Here is a 17,884-nt window from a genome sequence, read left to right on the forward strand (position 1 = left end):
GGATCCATGACAGGTGACTCAGGATACCATTCTTTTTGGACGACTTGTCCCTTGGCACTTGGTGGCAGGATCAGACTCCCAATCTTCAGAGGGGAAAGAGGCAAAGGGAATTTGCGTAGGATTCTTGGGCCTGGTGACGGCTGCAGCCCATTCCCCTCACTGGCTCTGTACAGGGGTGTACTCTACAATCTCCCTGCTCTCTAGGGAGTGTAGAGGTGTAGGGAGGTTGTCTCTCTTCACCACTCTCCTGTTAACCAGAATAGTGCCTCCATTGTGGCAGTCCATCAATGTGTCGTACCCCCTAACTTGATGACTGTGGCTCTCCGCCGCTCTAAGGGTGGCTCTCCCTCCCAAGGTAGTTCTAGCCTTCTGATATATAAGGCTTCATACGGCATTACGTTAGGGCCATACTCCTTTCTCCTTTGTGCCAGCATTTCTTTAACTATGGCAGCCACTTCTGCCTCTCGTTTGGCCCTCTCGGCTTTGGCTACTGGAACTAGAGGATGGGACCTCCCTGACAGGGGTAGGAGATGGACTCTTGCGATGATGCGGGCATTCCACCCACCGGAGTTGCAGAGAAACTTTAAGATGGGCATCTTCGCCCCCGCTGGAGAATCTCTGCAGATGATCTGCTAACTCCTGGAACATATGCGCAGCGGCTGCGGCAACTTGCAAGGGGTTCCGGCGCCATCTTGGGACTCTCTGACCTCATGTGCTGCTGCGCCTCTGCCATCTTCTTTCTCTCACAGGAACTTCCACAAGACTTAAGAAGTCTGGCTCCGCTCTGCTTCTTATACCAGTCTCCGACAAAATGGCCACCGGACAGAACTTTGTCATCAGCAGGACCTGCGACCAGCGGGATCCTTTGGTGGGATCCTTTTGCACGCTTTTCTTCCAACAGATTAACCCTTTCAGGTATGGCGGTAGACATCTTGGCATGTAACATTGCTTCGGCACGAATCTTTCACATAGTATTCACGACTTCAGCACTGTTTTCAGTGGCAGGCAATAAACTTTTCTTCACCTCCCCATCTATTTCACAAGAGCCTCGGGTAAAACACTTTTCACTGGCAATGTCCCCTACACTTTCTGGCGCAAATTTTATTTGCATCGGCATGCGATTCTCTGACAAAACTGGACACAGTTCAGACTGGCGAAGGACTTTAGGCATAAGGCGCACACCGTATCCTGTTCGTGACGCCAAAAGTTGTGGTAGAGGGTGTGATGCAGGGCAGATGGAATTACCCTAGGGGCAGGTGGCATTAACCCCTTGTATTCATGATGCCAGGACATGGTTTATCCTCAATGCCACCCGAAGGTATACCACTGGATCCTGGGCTAGGGGAGCACGGGGGCACAAGTCCCATACTGGGTAACCACATGTACATGAAATAAAATAACACTAATAACCACAATGTATGAAAAAATATATATAAAAAAAAAATATATATATATATATATATATATATATATATATATATATATCCTGTTTCCCCAAAAATAAACCCTACCCTGAAAGTAAGCCCTAGCAGGATTATCAGGGTGGGCTGCAATATAAGCCCTACCCTGAAAATAAGACCTAGGCCAGGGGTAATCAACTGGCGGACCGCGGTCCAGATCCGGACCACGGCCGCCAGTAATGCCTGCAGACCCCACTGTAGAGGGGTAGGGGCACTGTAGGAGTGTGGAGGATGACGGGGGAAGGGGAGGATGGGGGGGCTGTTGCAGTGTGGAGGATGGGGGGCTGCGGGAGTGTGGAGGATGGAGGGCTGTGGGAGGATGGAGGGCTGTGGGAGGATGGAGGGTTGTAGCAGTGTGGAAGATGGGGGGGGGTGCGGCATCCTCCACACTGCTACAGCCCCCCATGTTGTTCAAGGTACATACCGTAAATAAATAAGCCCTACTCTGAAAATAAGCCCTAGTGTGTTTTTTTGTGACTAAAATTAATATAAGACCCGGTCTTATTTTCGGAGAAACACGATATATATATATATATATATATATATATATATATATATATATATATATATAAAATGCTTTATTGATGGAAAAAAGTATAAAAAAGAAATAAAATTAAAAGTACGAGGCGCCATCACACAAGCAGAAGGGAATTTTCTGGGGAGGCAAATACACCATGGCTCAATTTGTTGTGTGTTGGGAGCAACACATATCTAAGGTGCATAAACTATATTCAACATGTAAATAATTTACAACAATAGCATACAAATATAAGCAGGGCATAAAGTAGAGATGGCATATCAGAAAATAAAAAAAGATATCTGCCATGTATAATAACTATACCCAGGTCATACGTACCCCAAGGATTTTGAAATCCAGCATAGCAAATCTAGGGCTGGATCTGCTCACCCCCATCAACCCCCCCCCCTTCCCAAAAAGTTAAACGTGCCCCAAAAGGTTAAAAAATAAATAAAAAAGGTCTAGAGTGTGGCCCTCTTTGTAAATGGCAGAGGGTGTCTGCTACAACCAGACACCAGGTATGCAGAGAGCTGTAGCTTTGCAACATCTGGAGGGGTTCAGCTTGGAGACCACTGCTTTAGAGTATAGTTTGTTCCCATATACAGTGATCAATTATCTCTAGGAGCAATTGGGCAGATCCAATGAAATTCTTAATATAGCAATGTGAAAATGCAGTTAAAGTGTATCCATAAACTTTTAACTACATTTTGAATACCAAGAGGAATCACACTGGAAAAAAGACACAATATAAAGAACAATGGCTGGATATTGGCCCAGGTTTATCAGTTCTGTCAGGGGCAAAAACTGGAAAGATTTGCCTATAACAACCAATGACAGCTCAGCTTTTATACCTTTATAAGCTCTAGTGTGGTAGCCACGGGCTGTTAGTAAGAATACCTGATCACTTCGTGACTTCAGGGCACCGTTATCCTATACAGAGTCCGAGGTTGGAGACAACTTCTCCTGGGCCAGACACGGGGAGTAAATGAACACACTGGCGTCAGGTTACAGATAACTGTCTTTACTGAGCTGGTGCAGATGGTATTACACAAACAGCTGGCTGAAGGTGAGAGAGTACAGCGTGACCCCTTGGGAGCCCTGTTGCCTTGCTGGGACTTGTGGTGCTTACACCAAACAGATTAATACTGACTTTTGAGACAGAAGAATGAATCCTGGTAGGTAGGATCCTGTCAAGGTACTGAAGCCTTTTCCGCAGGGGCATGAACTTTGACCAGTTGAGATTAGATTTGAGCTAGGCCACTTCTCAGAGCACACAGCACACACACCTGAACAACACTGTAGCTCAGCAGTAACTGAAAAACTCCTCCCCCCACTACACTATACCGGGGAGACTTTAGGGGTCCCCATTGGCAGGCAGGGTCGCAAAAATGTTCACTGCTTTCATTTAAGGGTACAGTAACACATAAAAACATATATATTCATATAACAAGAATATAATTAATTTGGAAAAAATATATAACTTTTCAATAGAATACAATTATTATTCATATAACAGTAAGTCCTTTAGTGGGCCCAACACCTTGTGCTGCCAAGCTGCCCGAGACAGTCCAAAGCCACAGGACAGCTATTGGTGCTGGGACACCACACTGGGGAAATGAAAGCTGAGCTATGATTGGTTATTATGGGTAAATCTCTCCAGTTTTCATCTCCGTCAGATTGATAAATCTGGGTCATTGTGCTATCATGCTCCATTGCTATTGTTTAGAGTTTCATTCATTATATATAATAAGGATCATTTTTAACAATAATAAAATCCAACATGTACGCAGGTATGGGAAGTTATTGCACAAAAACTGCTGTGTGAGCATTTAACCAAATCAACACGGTTCACAATTAAGGGCAATTTTCCAAACAGATCAGCAAATTTTGTCTTTTTACTGTGTGTTTCAATGGTTGACCAAACTAAATATGAGACATCCGAGCTTAGAAGAAAGCCATGAATGTGTAGGCAGTTCTCCTTAGAGGTTTACTGTCCATGTGGAATGTACTGTAAATGTCCTCACATGGTATTTAACTAGTTCAGGTCCAGGGTATTTTGGCCTTTTTTTATTATGTGCTGGTTTAACAATTATGGGGGAGATATAAAAAAACAACTACAGTCATTTCTGTTACAGTGATATTAATTTCACTTTTTTTTCTCCTCACATTCTCAAAGGTCTCTTGTGCCCCTTTAAAAATAGGAAAATATGTGAGAGTTCATTTCCATGCCACTTTTTTATTTTATTTAAATTTTTTTTTATGCACCAGCAATTGCCACATTTGGTGCCAATTTTTTTTTTGTTACTGCCATATTGGATTTTTTTTTTGCCTGGAAAATTCTGGCAGAAGCATCTCATGTAATATACCATGATTACTAGTGCCCAGACAAGTGATAACTGTATAAATAAAACATTTCTAGGTTTTACATGTGAGTTCAGGTGCAGTGACCATGAAAAAATAAAAATATTATTTTTTCTTATTATTAATTTTAATAACATTTTCTAACAGTAATTATTTATTTTTCAATAATTGATTAAATAACACCTTTACCCAAAAAAAGAAAAAAAAACTACAACCATTTCTGTGATTTCTACACGCAAAAACCTGGGGTGACATTTATTATATAAAATGGACTCTAACCCCTTAGAAAATATCATGTAAAACATTTAATTTACATAGCCACACTTACTTTTGCTAAACTGGTGTGACTAGTGAAAACCTTGGATAATTCTCATGTAAAACACTTTGAATATCTGATGTAAACTTTTTTGTTCCAAAATTTATGAGCAAAACATGAAATTTTGAAGAATTTTGAATATGACTGTTTTGTTTTTACGCATGTCCAAAGGCAGGTGTCCCTAACATCTCTATATACATAGATGGGATCTTAGTAAGGCATCTTTGTCAGTTTTCTGGTATAACAAAAAGGGCTCTGTACACTGAGGACAAGCAGGGCTCTGTACACTGAGGACAAGCAGGGTTCTGTGCAGTGAGGACAAGCAGGGCTCTGTACACTGAGGACAAGCAGGGCTCTGTACACTGAGGACAAGCAGCGCTTTGTACACTGAGGACAAGCAGGACTCTGTGCAGTGAGGACAAGCAGCACTTTGTACACTGAGGACAAGCAAGGCTCTGTGCACTATGGACAAGCAGGGCTCTGTTCACAGAGGACAAGCAGGGCTTTGTGCAGTGAGGACAAGCAGGGCTCTGTGCAGTGAGGACAAGCAGGGCTCTGTGCAGTGAGGACAAGCAGGGCTCTGTGCACTGAGGACAAGCAGGGCTCTGTACACTGAGGACAAGCAGGGCTCTGTGCAGTGAGGACAAGCAGCGCTTTGTACACTGAGGACAAGCAGGGCTCTATGCACTGAGGACAAGCAGGGCTCTATACACTGAGGACAAGCAGGGCTTTGTGCAGTGAGGACAAGCAGGGCTCTGTGCAGTGAGGACAAGCAGGGCTCTGTACACTGAGGACAAGCAGGGCTCTGTGCAGTGAGGACAAGCAGGGCTCTGTGCAGTGAGGACAAGCAGGGCTCTGTGCAGTGAGGACAAGCAGGGCTCTGTGCAGTGAGGACAAGCAGGGCTCTGTGCAGTGAGGACAAGTCCGTAAAAATGAAAAATTAAACTTTTCATTTGCACAGCCCACTGTTCCAAAGATCTGTCAAGTGCCAGTTGGGTGTAAATGCTCACTGCACCCCTTATTACATTCTGTGAGGGGTGTAGTTCCCAAAATGGGGGCACATGTGGGGGGGGGGAGTCCACTGTTCTGGCACCATGGGGGCTTTGTAAACACACATGGCCCCCGACTTCCATTCCAACCTAATTCTCTCTCCAAAAGCACAATGGCACTCTTCTGAGCATTGTAGTTCGCCCGCAGAGCACTTTACATCCACATATGGGGTATTTCCATACTCAGAAAAAATGGGGTTACACATTTTGGGGGGCTTTTTCTCCTATTATCCCTTGTGAAAATGAAAAATTTGGGATAACACCAGCATTTTATTGAAAAAAAAAGTAATTATTTTTATTTTTAAGTCCCAATTTAACAAAAATTTGTCAATCACCTGTGGGGTGTTAAGGCTCACTGTACCCCTTGTTATGTTTCTTAAGGGCTGTAGTTTCCAAAATAGTATGCCATTGGGTGTTTTTGTTACTGTTCTGGCATCATGGGGGCTTCCTAAATGCAACATGCCCCCCAAAAACATTTTCAGCAAAATTCGCCCTCCAAAAGCCCAATGTCGCTCCTTCCCTTCTGAACCCTCTATTGTACCCATAGAGCACTTTATATCAACATATGGATTATTTCCTTACTTGAGAGAAAATGAATTACATGTTTTAGGGGGCCTTTTTACCTTTTACCTCTTGTAAAATGAAAAAAATGGGGCTACAATAATATTTTAGTGTAAAAAATTGAGATTTAGATTTTTCTCCTCCATTTTGCTGCTATTCCTGTGAAACACCTAAAGGGTTAACAACATTTTTGAATGTCATTTTGAATACTTTGAGGGGTGCAGTTTTTATAATGGGGTCCATTATAGGGGATTACCAACATGAAGACCCTCAAATTCACTTCTAAACTTAACTGGTCCCTGAAAAATTCTGATTTAAAAATTTTCGAGAAAAATTGGAAAATTGCTTCTATACTTTGAATCCCTCTGATATCTTCAAAAAGTAAAAACATGTCAACTTTATGATGCAAACATAAAGTAGACATATTGTATATGTGAATCAATATGTAATTTATTTGACATGTCCCTTTTCCTTACAAGCAGAGTGCTTCAAAGTCAGAAAAATGCTACATTTTCTAATTTTTCAAGAAATTTTGGAATTTTTCACCAAGCAATGATGCAAGTATCGACGTAAATTTACCAGTAACATAAAGTAGAATATGTCAGGAAAAAAGAATCTAGAATCAAATTTATAAGTAAAAGCATCCCAGAGTTATTAATGGATAAAGTGATAGAGGTCAGATTTGAAAAAAATGTTTCCTGTCCTTAGGGTTATAATGGGCTCCGTCCGCAAGGGGTTAAAATACATGTTGACAGTATGGTGGCTTAGTGTTGAGCACTGATGCTTTGCAGCTCTTGGATTTAAATCCCTCCAAGGAGTTATATGTACAACAGATATTGTTTTAAAATGTTGTCTCTTTAATGAAAATATTGTATAAAGTCAGGAAACTATATGCATACAGACAGTGAGAAAATTAGATTTTATTTCTACCACACAAGGGAAACAATACAGTTTTTAATGGCATGGCTGTATTCTAAGGCACAGTATTATAGGCTTTATCTATAGGCAATATTACTATATAATCCTGAGCTGCATAATTAACCTTTGGGTTGTCTTGTCACTGGGGAAACTCTGGTCAATAACATTCATTTAGTAACATTGTTGTGACCAGTGGCCCCTTTGATCTTCCAGCTACATACTTATTATTACTTAGTTAAAAAGGTTATACTGGATTTAAGGAACAAGACCGCTCTCTTCCAAAATCAGTGCACCACAGGTCACCTTTAAATGTTTGAAGAACCCCAACATTAGGAGATTATTTCACAGTGGTCTTTTACTAGGGTTAGAAGGACTATAAGGGGAGATTTATCAAGACCTGTCCAAAGAAAAAGTCGCTGAGTTTCCCATAGCAACCAATCAGATCGTTTCTTTCAATTTTGAAAAGGCCTCTGAAAAATGAAAGAAGTGATCTGATTGGTTGCTATGGGCAACTCAGCAACTTTTTCTCTGGACAGGTTTTGATAAATCTCCCCCTATGTAATGTCAGGTTGCACCCAAAACTGCAGTCAGCTCTCACCTGAACCTTCTAGGCCTCTGTGATTCTCTATGGAAAACCTGTCACAACCTACCCTGACTTGTTGTTTTTTGCTGACTTGAACCAGCCACCTGTCTAGGTTTGCCCAAACCTCCATGGGTCAATATGCCTGATAGTCACTGTGACCTTTCAAAATATGACACAGCCTGGAGGTGGCAGAAGTATGCGCAGACCATATAGTGGCTGAATGGCACAGCCTGCAGTTGGTAGCAGCAAGAAGAGACAATATAGTGGCTGACTGACAAAGCGTGGTGGTGGCGGCAGCATCAGGAGAACATGTAGAGGCTGAATGACCCAGCCTGGAGGTGGCAACAGCCTGAGGAGACCATAGTGCCTTACAATTGAAAAGATTAAATATATTTTTTAACATTTAAATTGAAGATTTCAACTACATGAACCTAAAAAGTTTTATTTAATGTAACAGCAGCATGAGGAGATCACATGGCGGTACATTGACACAGCCTGGAGGTGGTGAAAGCAAGAGGAGACCATATAGTGGCTGAATAACACAGCCTGGAGGTGGCAGAATCATAAGGAGACCATATAGTGGCTGAATGGCACAGCCTGGAGTTGTCAGCAGCAAGAGGAGACCATATTGTGGCTGAATGACACATCCTGGAGGTGGCGGATTCATATGGAGACCATATAGTGGCTGAATGACACAGCCTGGAGGTGGCAGCAGCATGAGGAGATCATATAGTGGCTTAATGACACAGCCTGGAGATGGCGGAAGCATGAGGAGACCACATAGTGGCAGTATGAGACAGCCTGGAGCTGGCATCAGCTTGAGGAGAACATATGGTGGCAGAATGAGACAGCCTGGAGGTGGCATCAGCAGCATCAGGAGTCTTGAAAATGACCTGGAGACAGAGTGGGGCGGTAGGTGGCAATACCAGTACCCGGTGACAAAGGTGGATGAAAAAAGGAAAACTTGGCATCAGATGTGTGGCATCAGGCGGGTGGCAGGATCAGAATAGTAGATGAGGCAGGTAGACAGAAGAAAACAGTCTCTTTTGTAAAAGTGTTAGTGTGCACAAGTATGTATTGAGGATATGCATTACGTAAAACCTAACTTTTAATAATATTCTTAGAATAAAATATATGTACCCCAATTTTTTTTTTAAATCAAACAAAAGGAAAGGTGTCCAAAAAGGTGGAAGGGAACAACGTACTGTCCATTGTAGCAGGTAGGGGTAAAAAATTCCTCTGTAAGGCCCTACTCACGCCCTATTAATTCCCCTCTTGACAAGTGTTAGAGGAAAATACGCTCCGCTACTCAACCAGTATTAGGCACTAATAGCAGGTGATTATGGCTTTTAGTGCTCTGCTCACCCTAACAGGCTGGCTACTATTAGCTTTTCAGTTGTCGTACACACCAGTGCTGCAGCACACAGTCACTGTGTACTACACACAAAATTGCATTCTCTCTCTCAATCTCTCTCCATTACCTATTAGTGCTTCTAGGCTGGATTTGGGCTTGAGGTGAATCTCTGCTGGAATACACCCAAAATTGCACTTTCTGTCTCAATCGCTCTCCCTTCCCTATCAGTGCTTCTAGGCTGGATTTGGGCTTGAGGTGAATTGCGGCTGTAATACACCCACAATTGCACTTTCTCCCTCAATCTCTCTCCCTTCCCTATTAGTGCTTCTAGGCTCGATTTGGGCTTGAGGTGAATCGCTGCTGTAAAAATGCTTTTCTGTTCAACACACAGCTCTCTGTCCCTCTCTCTGCAATAGAACGCGGATGTGATTGGCCGCAACATGGCTGCCGATTATATAAGTCTGTGACATCACAGAGGTGGCTGGCTGCATGCTGCATGTGATTCAGGGTCATCCCGCCTACCCTTGTTCCCACCATTCCTTGCCCTATGTCCTGACATGTGGAGCAGCCATCATAGATGCCCTGGAGCATGGACTCCACTAAAGGGAGTTTAATGAAGCGATTTGTGTGATCGAATCATGGCGATATTTGCATTCGTTGCAAAGCAAATTTTTCCTGAAATTCGCAACGATTTTGGATTGGTTAGATTCGATTTGCTCATCCCTATTTATAAACCCACTGGCGTTTTCTCAGTGACACCTCACTGTGTACACTCCTCTTGTCCTATGGATGCATGGGGTTACTCCTGTAGCTTATACTGGCAATGTTATGGTGATTAACTTCAGCTCCCTTCTCCTTCTCTTCTGCCAAATTCTATATAGGGGGGGAGATTCATCATGACCTGCTCTAAGAAAAAGTTGAACACTTGCCCATAGCAACAAGATTGTTTCTTTTATCTTTTAGAGGCCCTTTCAAAAATGAAAGAAGCCATGTGATTGGTTGCTGTGGGCAACTGGTCAACTTTTCCTCAGCACAAGTCTTCATGAATCTCCTCCTATATCATCTTTTATTTTACTTCACACCACGATCGTGTTACTTGAAAACCTTAACAGATCCCCATATGAGATTTCATCACATGCTCTCAACTTCTATAGGAAACCTTACTTTCTGGTGTGCAGGCACTTTACTTCTGCATTTTAACAGCTGCATGAACTTTGTGTGGGCAAAAAGTAGCACAATACAACTTGCCATAGCTAAACACACAGAACAACAATAAGAAGTTCTTAAATGCACACTTATACAATGTTACAAAAGGTTGCAAGGGATAAGGTTAAAGGAGATCTGCAGCGGTATATAACTTACCCCTTATCCGCACGACCCCACACCATCTCCGATACTGGGACCCGGGGACTCACTGAGGTTAACAGACACTCCCTCTCCATTCAGCTCTATGGTAGAGGTGGGGATGCACAAACGCATCTCCGCCTCTCCCATAGCGATACATGTAGGGGCGTGTCAGCCACTGCATCATGCTGCGGCTGACATGCCTCCTGCACGGGGAGAGCCGCAGGAGAGCCTGGGTCCCATACAGGAGATGGCGAGGGTCCCAGCGGTCAGACCCCCTGCGATCAAACACTTATCCCCTATCCTACGGATAGGGGATAAGTTATATACTGCTGTAAATGTCCTTTAAAGGGTTACTCTGGTGCTAAGACATCTTATCCCCTATCCAAAGGATAGGGGATAAGATGCCTGATTGTGGGGGACCCTGGATGATTGTGAACCGTCCCATTCAAATGAATGGGATCAGTTCTAGCATCAGTTTCCCTCCAGTGCACACCGGAGGGAAACTATGCTGGACAACTAATATATGTGAACCCAGGCTTAGAGAGACATACATTTATTTGAAGCCACATACATGATATTGTGAAACAATGGCATCTAATAACCTTAGAAAGCAAAGGCTTTTTTTTTTTAGTATGAGTGCAAATATTTCACTGTACTATAACATCTGTTATGGCCATGTACGTTAATCATTACTTATATAACATGTAAAAGTTTACATTCTTAGCCTCAATGTGAACTTCTAAAACCTTAAGAGATTTTAACTCTCTGAATCTCAAGAAAATCTCCCTTCGGCATTTGTAATCCATTTGATCGCACAGCGAGATTGACAGGACATTTAAACAAAATAAGCCCATCCTGACTAGGATTCCTTTACTGTTTTATCAAACCCTTGGCCAAGTAATTGTAATATACTGTAACACAGAAAAAAAAGATCACCAACCTGAATTGTTATAGTAGGCAAGATTACGTCTGTGTGACTTTCAGAGGCTAATAAAATCCAATGTAATTACATTTCATAATACAGTACCTCAGTTTCCTCAAGGGTTTATATTAAACTGTAGTTATACTTCTCACCAGTTATTAGGGAATAGCTTACACAGTAATTCTTTTGTACACTTTTAAAACCAAAATTGCTCACTATAGAATCCCTGTTATTTCAAATGTCTAAACTATGAGCCATAGGATTTCCCTTTTCCTTCTTTTCCTTAAGAACCAATTTTACTGCATTCCACCATGAGGAACACATTAAATGACTACAAGCAGCTATTAAAGGGGGCTTTTATGTCATAAAGTGATGGCATATTGCTAAGATATATAAAAAAAGACTAAAAGCCAGCACTCCACTTTTAGTGACCTTCTCAGTATAGATGTTTGTTAATCTACATTGTGTATCAGTACTCCTGTGCTTCTTATGCAATGTAGCGATGTTTCAGGCATATACCTATCATCAAACTAGAGACAAAGCATTAGACATATCAGTATAAAAATATTATTGAAAAATGCAACTAAATAATAATAGATTATAAAAAGTGCACACTGCTGTAATTTTCTATGCCTTCTACTTTTTTTCCCCATTCTTTATTTATATTTTATAAAATACATAAAATTGTAAACTGAATATGTCAGTCAGCCTTTCATAAACAATTCAAAAGATTAGAGAGAATCCATACAAATGCAGAATACATATCTCCTTCGTATATAACATTGCACAAAGAAATATATTCATAGCCTTGTAAAATATCAGTCTTCATAGCAGCCAATATTGTATATAACCAGAGATACCTAAAAATAGCAAAATATGATTTTCTCTACAAGCCAAAATATCATTATATCAATAAATGTATTCCCCTACTGCCCCCCCCCCTTTCCAACCCCCCCATGAGTTGGAACGTATGTCTCAAACCCATTACTTTAGCATTATGTCTTCTACCTTTCATATAGTAATAGGCATTATACACTACTCCACATATAAACTATATATCTATAGCACCACCTATAGGGACTACATCATCAGGCCAGAACCATAAACAGACACTTATATATTAAATTCTATACAAATATTATTATTATTATTAGCTCTTTAAAGCCCCATCTATTAAGACTATGGGGCTATAAATATATCTTGGAACAGCTCCACAACCACAAATATTCTGTGTTTTGTTTGTTCCCATGAGAAGTTTATCCAAGAAATGTGATGTGACCTTTCCCCTGCTGACTCCACACTAGGAGTTAGCTGTACATTGCTTCAGTAGCCAGTAGCGGAGAGATCTCTGATCCTGGCCATTTAACCTCTCCAATGTCACAGTCAATAGTAACTAAATGATCAGACAGATGGAGATTAAACAAAGAAATGTGTTGCAGGGTGCTAAGGGGGTTTCCACAGCAAATGGGAGACTTAAAGGGATATTCCAGGATTCTTTTTTTTACTTTGCTACAGGGGCTGTAAAGTTAGTGCAGTTCATAATATAGTGTCTGTATCTCTGTTTGATATGTGGTTTCGTAATTCGTATGTGATCTCTACCCCAATGTTTATTTCTAACAGCAAACAGCAAAATACACATTGCAGTGTGGCCCGAGACATTACATCACTAGTCAGGTGTTGAAAAGGAGCCTGTCTGCTTCAATGGGTGGAGCAACTGCTGGATCATTCTTCACAAGGCTGCAGGGAATTGTCCTAGATGTGCTTAAATGGGTGGGGTGGTTGATGTGTGAGAGGGAAAAAAGTGACCTCATACTTACAAACAAGGAATCCTTGGACTTGTAGTTGGAAGGAGGGTACTCCTACAGTTCCCTACCTGCCTTGGATTACTAATTGTAGGCATTCCGCCAGAGGTGTACATAGATGGCTTCTTAGGGGCCCCAAGTTATTGCATGGTCAAGTCCCCTAGTAACATTAAAAAAAAATGTAAAAAAAAAATAAATGAAGTATAACAGGAGGCACTCGTGGATGCAACATGTCAATTTATTCAGGTACGGTCACAGGATGCAACACAATCAACAAGCCGTTTCACGCTTAATGTGCTTATTCATGACCTTAGGTCATGAATAAGTGCATTTAGCGTGAAACGCCTTTTTGATTGTGTTGCATCCTGTGACCGTACCTGAATAAATCTATGTGTTGCATCCACGAGTGCCTCCTGTTATGCTTCTTCTATGGTATTGGATTTTCTAATTTTCCTGGGATTGAGCACCGTGTGAACACGATTCTACCTGGACACCTGAAGTTTGCAGTTCACACCACCTCCGGCTATTGGTAGGCGGCAGTGCCGACCTTCTGTTTTTCTTGATGAAAAATAAATGAACAATAATAATTAAAAGAAAAATAAATATATAATAACTTAACACAAAAAAACTAAAGAAAAAAAATCTCTATCCTCTTGCAAAATTTATTTATATATATTTGTTAATGATGCAATTGTAACAAGTGGTTACATAGTTAGTACGGTCGAAAAAAGACATATGTCCATCAAGTTCAACCAGGGAATTAAGGGGTAGGGGTGTGGCGCGATATTGGGGAAGGGATGAGATTTTATATTTCTTCATAAGCATTAATCTTATTTTGTTCCAGGAATGTATCTAATCCTGTTTTAAAGCTGTTAATTGTTCCTGCTGTGACCAGTTCCTGAGGTAGACCTGAGGTTAGTGGTGCTAACACATTATTGATCCCACAAGGTGTGGTAAAAAAAAAATACAGCAGAATAGCAATTTTTGAAGCATCCCTACTTTTCCAGAATACAGTCATGGCCGTGAATGTTGGCACCCCTGAAATTTTTCAAGAAAATTAAGTATTTCTTACAGAAAAGGATTGCAGTAACACATGTTTTGCTAAACAGATGTTTATTCCCTTTGTGTGTATTGGAACTAAACCAAAAAAGGGAGGAAAAAAAGCTAATTGGACATAATGTCACACCAAACTCCAAAAATGGTCTGGACAAAATTATTAGCACCCTTTCAAAATTGTGGATAAATAAGATTGTTTTAAGCATGTGATGCTCCTTTAAACTCACCTGGGGCAAGTATCAGGTGGGGGCAATATAAAAATAACACCTGAAAGCGGATAAAAAGGAGAGAAGTACATTTAGTGTTTGCATTGTGTGTCTGTGTTTGCCACACTAAGCATGGACAAAGAAAGAGGAGAAGAGAACTGTCTGAGGACTTGAAAACCAAAATTGTGGGAAAAATATCCACAATCTCAAGGTTACAAGTCTATCTCCAGAGATCAAGATTTGCCTTTGTCCACAGTTTGCAACCCAATGCACTGTAGCTAATCTCCCTGGGCATGGACGGAAGAGAAAAATTGATGAAAGGTGTTAACGCAGGATAGTCCGAATGGTGAATAAGCCGCCCCAAACAAGTTCCAAAGATATTCAAGCTGTCCTGCAGGCTCAGGGAGCATCAGTGTCAGTGCCAAACATCTGTCGACATTTAAATGAAATTAAACGCTATGGGAGGAGACCCAGGAGGACATCACTGCTGACAGAGAGACATAAAACAAGACTACATTTTTCCAAAATTAACTTGAGTGTCATATCTAGCCCTCCGGCTGTTCATGCGGGCCATGAGCGCATGGCCCCGTCTTCTGCTGCCGCCGCCGGGGCTGGGATTCGCATTGCGGGACGTGCCGCATACCAATCCCAGCCCGTCACTCACCACCTGCTTCTCCTGCACTCTCCTCGGCTTCTGTGCCTCAGTGCACGTGCCCCCGTCCCTTAGGGTGCGGGGGCACCGGAGTTCTGAAATGTAAAGGGCCAACGCGCCTATTAATTAGGTAACACCTGTGTTCACTCAATCAATTCCTCCACCTCCCACACTTCCCTACCGGATATTTGTTGCCCTAGTGCCTAAGAGAAAGCGATCCAGAGTATTACCTTGCCGTGTATTGTACCCTTGTTCTGTGACCTGACCTTGCTCCTTTGCCACCTGCCTACGTCCCTGACTTCGCTACTGTGCCACCTGCCCTGACCTTCCTGCTTTCCTGACCACGAGTTGCCTCATCCTACCTGTGCCTCGAGTTGCCTCAGCTGCCTTTGTGGTCGAGCCATGCTAGGGGTAGCGTCCTAGGTGCCGCCTGCCGCAGCAAGTCCATCCCGCTTTGCGGCGGGCTCTGGTGAAAACCAGCATCACCTTAGACTCCGCTCCTGGTACGGTCTGTGTCATCTGCCGCACAGGTCCAGCGGATCCACTACCACCTCTGTCCTGTCTACTGAAACGTAAGTGTTGCATTGAATAAGCCAAAATCCTTCTGGGAAAACGTCTTGTGGACAGATGAGACCAAGATAGAGCTTTTTTGGTAAAGCACATCATTCTACTGTTTACCGAAAACCGAATGGGGCCTACACAGAAAAGAACACAGTATTTACAGTGAAATATGGTGGAGGTTCAATGATGTTTTGGGTTTGTTTTGCTGCCTCTGGCACTGGGTGCCTTGAATGTGTGCAAGGCATCATGAAATCTGAGGATTACCAAAGGATTTTGGGTCTCACTGTACAGACCAGTGTCAGAAAGCTGGGTTTGTGTCCAAGATCTTGGGACTTCCAGCAGGACAATGACCCCAAACATACATCAAAAAGCACCACAAATGGATGGCAACAAAGCGCTGGAGAGTTCTGAAGTGACCAGCAATGAGTCCAGATCCAAATCCCATTGAACACCTGTGGAGAGATCTTAAAATTGCTGTTGGGAAAAGGCGCACTTCCAATAAGAGAGACCTGGATCAGTTTGAAGAATGGTCCAACATTCCGTCTGAGAGGTGTAAGAAGCTTATTGATGGTTATAGGAAGCGACTGATTTCAGTTGTTTTTCCAAAGGGTGTGCAACCAAATATTAAGTTAAGGGTGCCAATAATTTTGACCAGCCCATTTTTGAAAATTGGTGTCTTTTTTGGTTTATTTCCCATACACTCAAAGGGAATAATCATGTGTATAGCAAAACATTTGTTACTGCAATCCTTTTCTGTAAGAAATGCTTGAATCTTGAAAAATGTTAGGGGTGCCAACATTTACGGCCATGACTGTAGGAATAGAATCCTAAAATGGTACTGATGGTACTGCAGAAATGTGCAGAAATGACAACTCTCCAAAAAAATGAAGTACCAGAAGAACAAATCATTTTTTTCAATAATGTTTTTATTATTCAAAGGGAGTAAAAAAAAAAACATTATAAATTTACCACAGAATAACATTTACCTGGTATTTATATTGTTCAATAAATGGCATAAAAGAAACTTACAAACATTGGCAGATCATATTGCTAAAGCCAATGTTTTCTAGCCAGGGCGCCTCCAGCTATTGCAAAACTACAAATCCCAGCATGCCTGGACAGCCTTTTTCTGTGTGAGTATATTGGGAGTTGTCATTTTGAAACAGCTGGAGGCACCCTGGTTGGGAATCACTTGCTTGAAAAGAAGTGGAGTTGCTTCACTAAGTAACAGTATGACAGCACCTGAAAAACAGCAGCTTTATAATAAATCATAACTAAGAGATGCATAACAGTATGTATGACACAGGAGACCTTCCCCGCACAACTGTTGAATAGAACAGATTGTCCCCACACAGCACTGACACATAGCAGATTTCCCTACACAGTGTTGGCATATAGTAGCTGCTTCCACACAGCTAACCACATGTAATGATGCTAAGCGGCAGAATAGTTCAGTACTGGAGGAAAGGGATAGTAGAATTGTACTGAACTAAACTGAGTGGTAACCCTCCCCCACAGTATTATATAGTAGAAGCCATGCTGCTATAGCCACAAGATTAGATCATTAGTACTTCTATGTTGTAGTTCCTTTGGTGTATATGATGCTGACCATATAGAATTAGTAATAGTAATGTTGATTTTCCCATACCCAAACCTAACGTCTATACTCCACAACAACAAAAAAACAACAACATTTTCTTGCATCTGATATGATGACTCCTGTTGCCCTCTTTGATCCCCTCATTCTGTTATTGTGGTCATTGAATGTGAGAAAAAGTTGACTAGAGATGGAGCAGATACTGTAAGTGTCACTGTCTCATTGTAATTCCGAACAACTGAAGAGTACTATCCTAGGATAAAGCCCTGTGTCTTAGCTACTTGGGATATTTGGTAAAAGTCCCATTATTTCTAATGTGAATATGTTTATATTTGTGAACATGTCTAAATATTAGACATGTTAGTGTATAAACAGTATACAATCAAGGTATTTACCATACTATGGGCCCAATATATAAAAGTTAAAAGCGTTGAGAAAATGCTGTATAGGGAAGGGGGTGCTGCTCAAGTGCCACAGCCTGGCATGCCTTCTCGCTCTGTACAAGTCTCTGTATGTAAATCAAGGAGAGGCTGGAAGGTGAAGATAAGCGAGAAGTCATGCCAGGCTGTGGCACCTAAGCAACTTAAAGGGGTACTCCTCCCCTAGATATCTTATCCCCTAT

Source organism: Hyla sarda, chromosome 2, assembly GCF_029499605.1.
Source record: "Hyla sarda isolate aHylSar1 chromosome 2, aHylSar1.hap1, whole genome shotgun sequence".
Lineage (NCBI taxonomy): Eukaryota > Metazoa > Chordata > Amphibia > Anura > Hylidae > Hyla > Hyla sarda.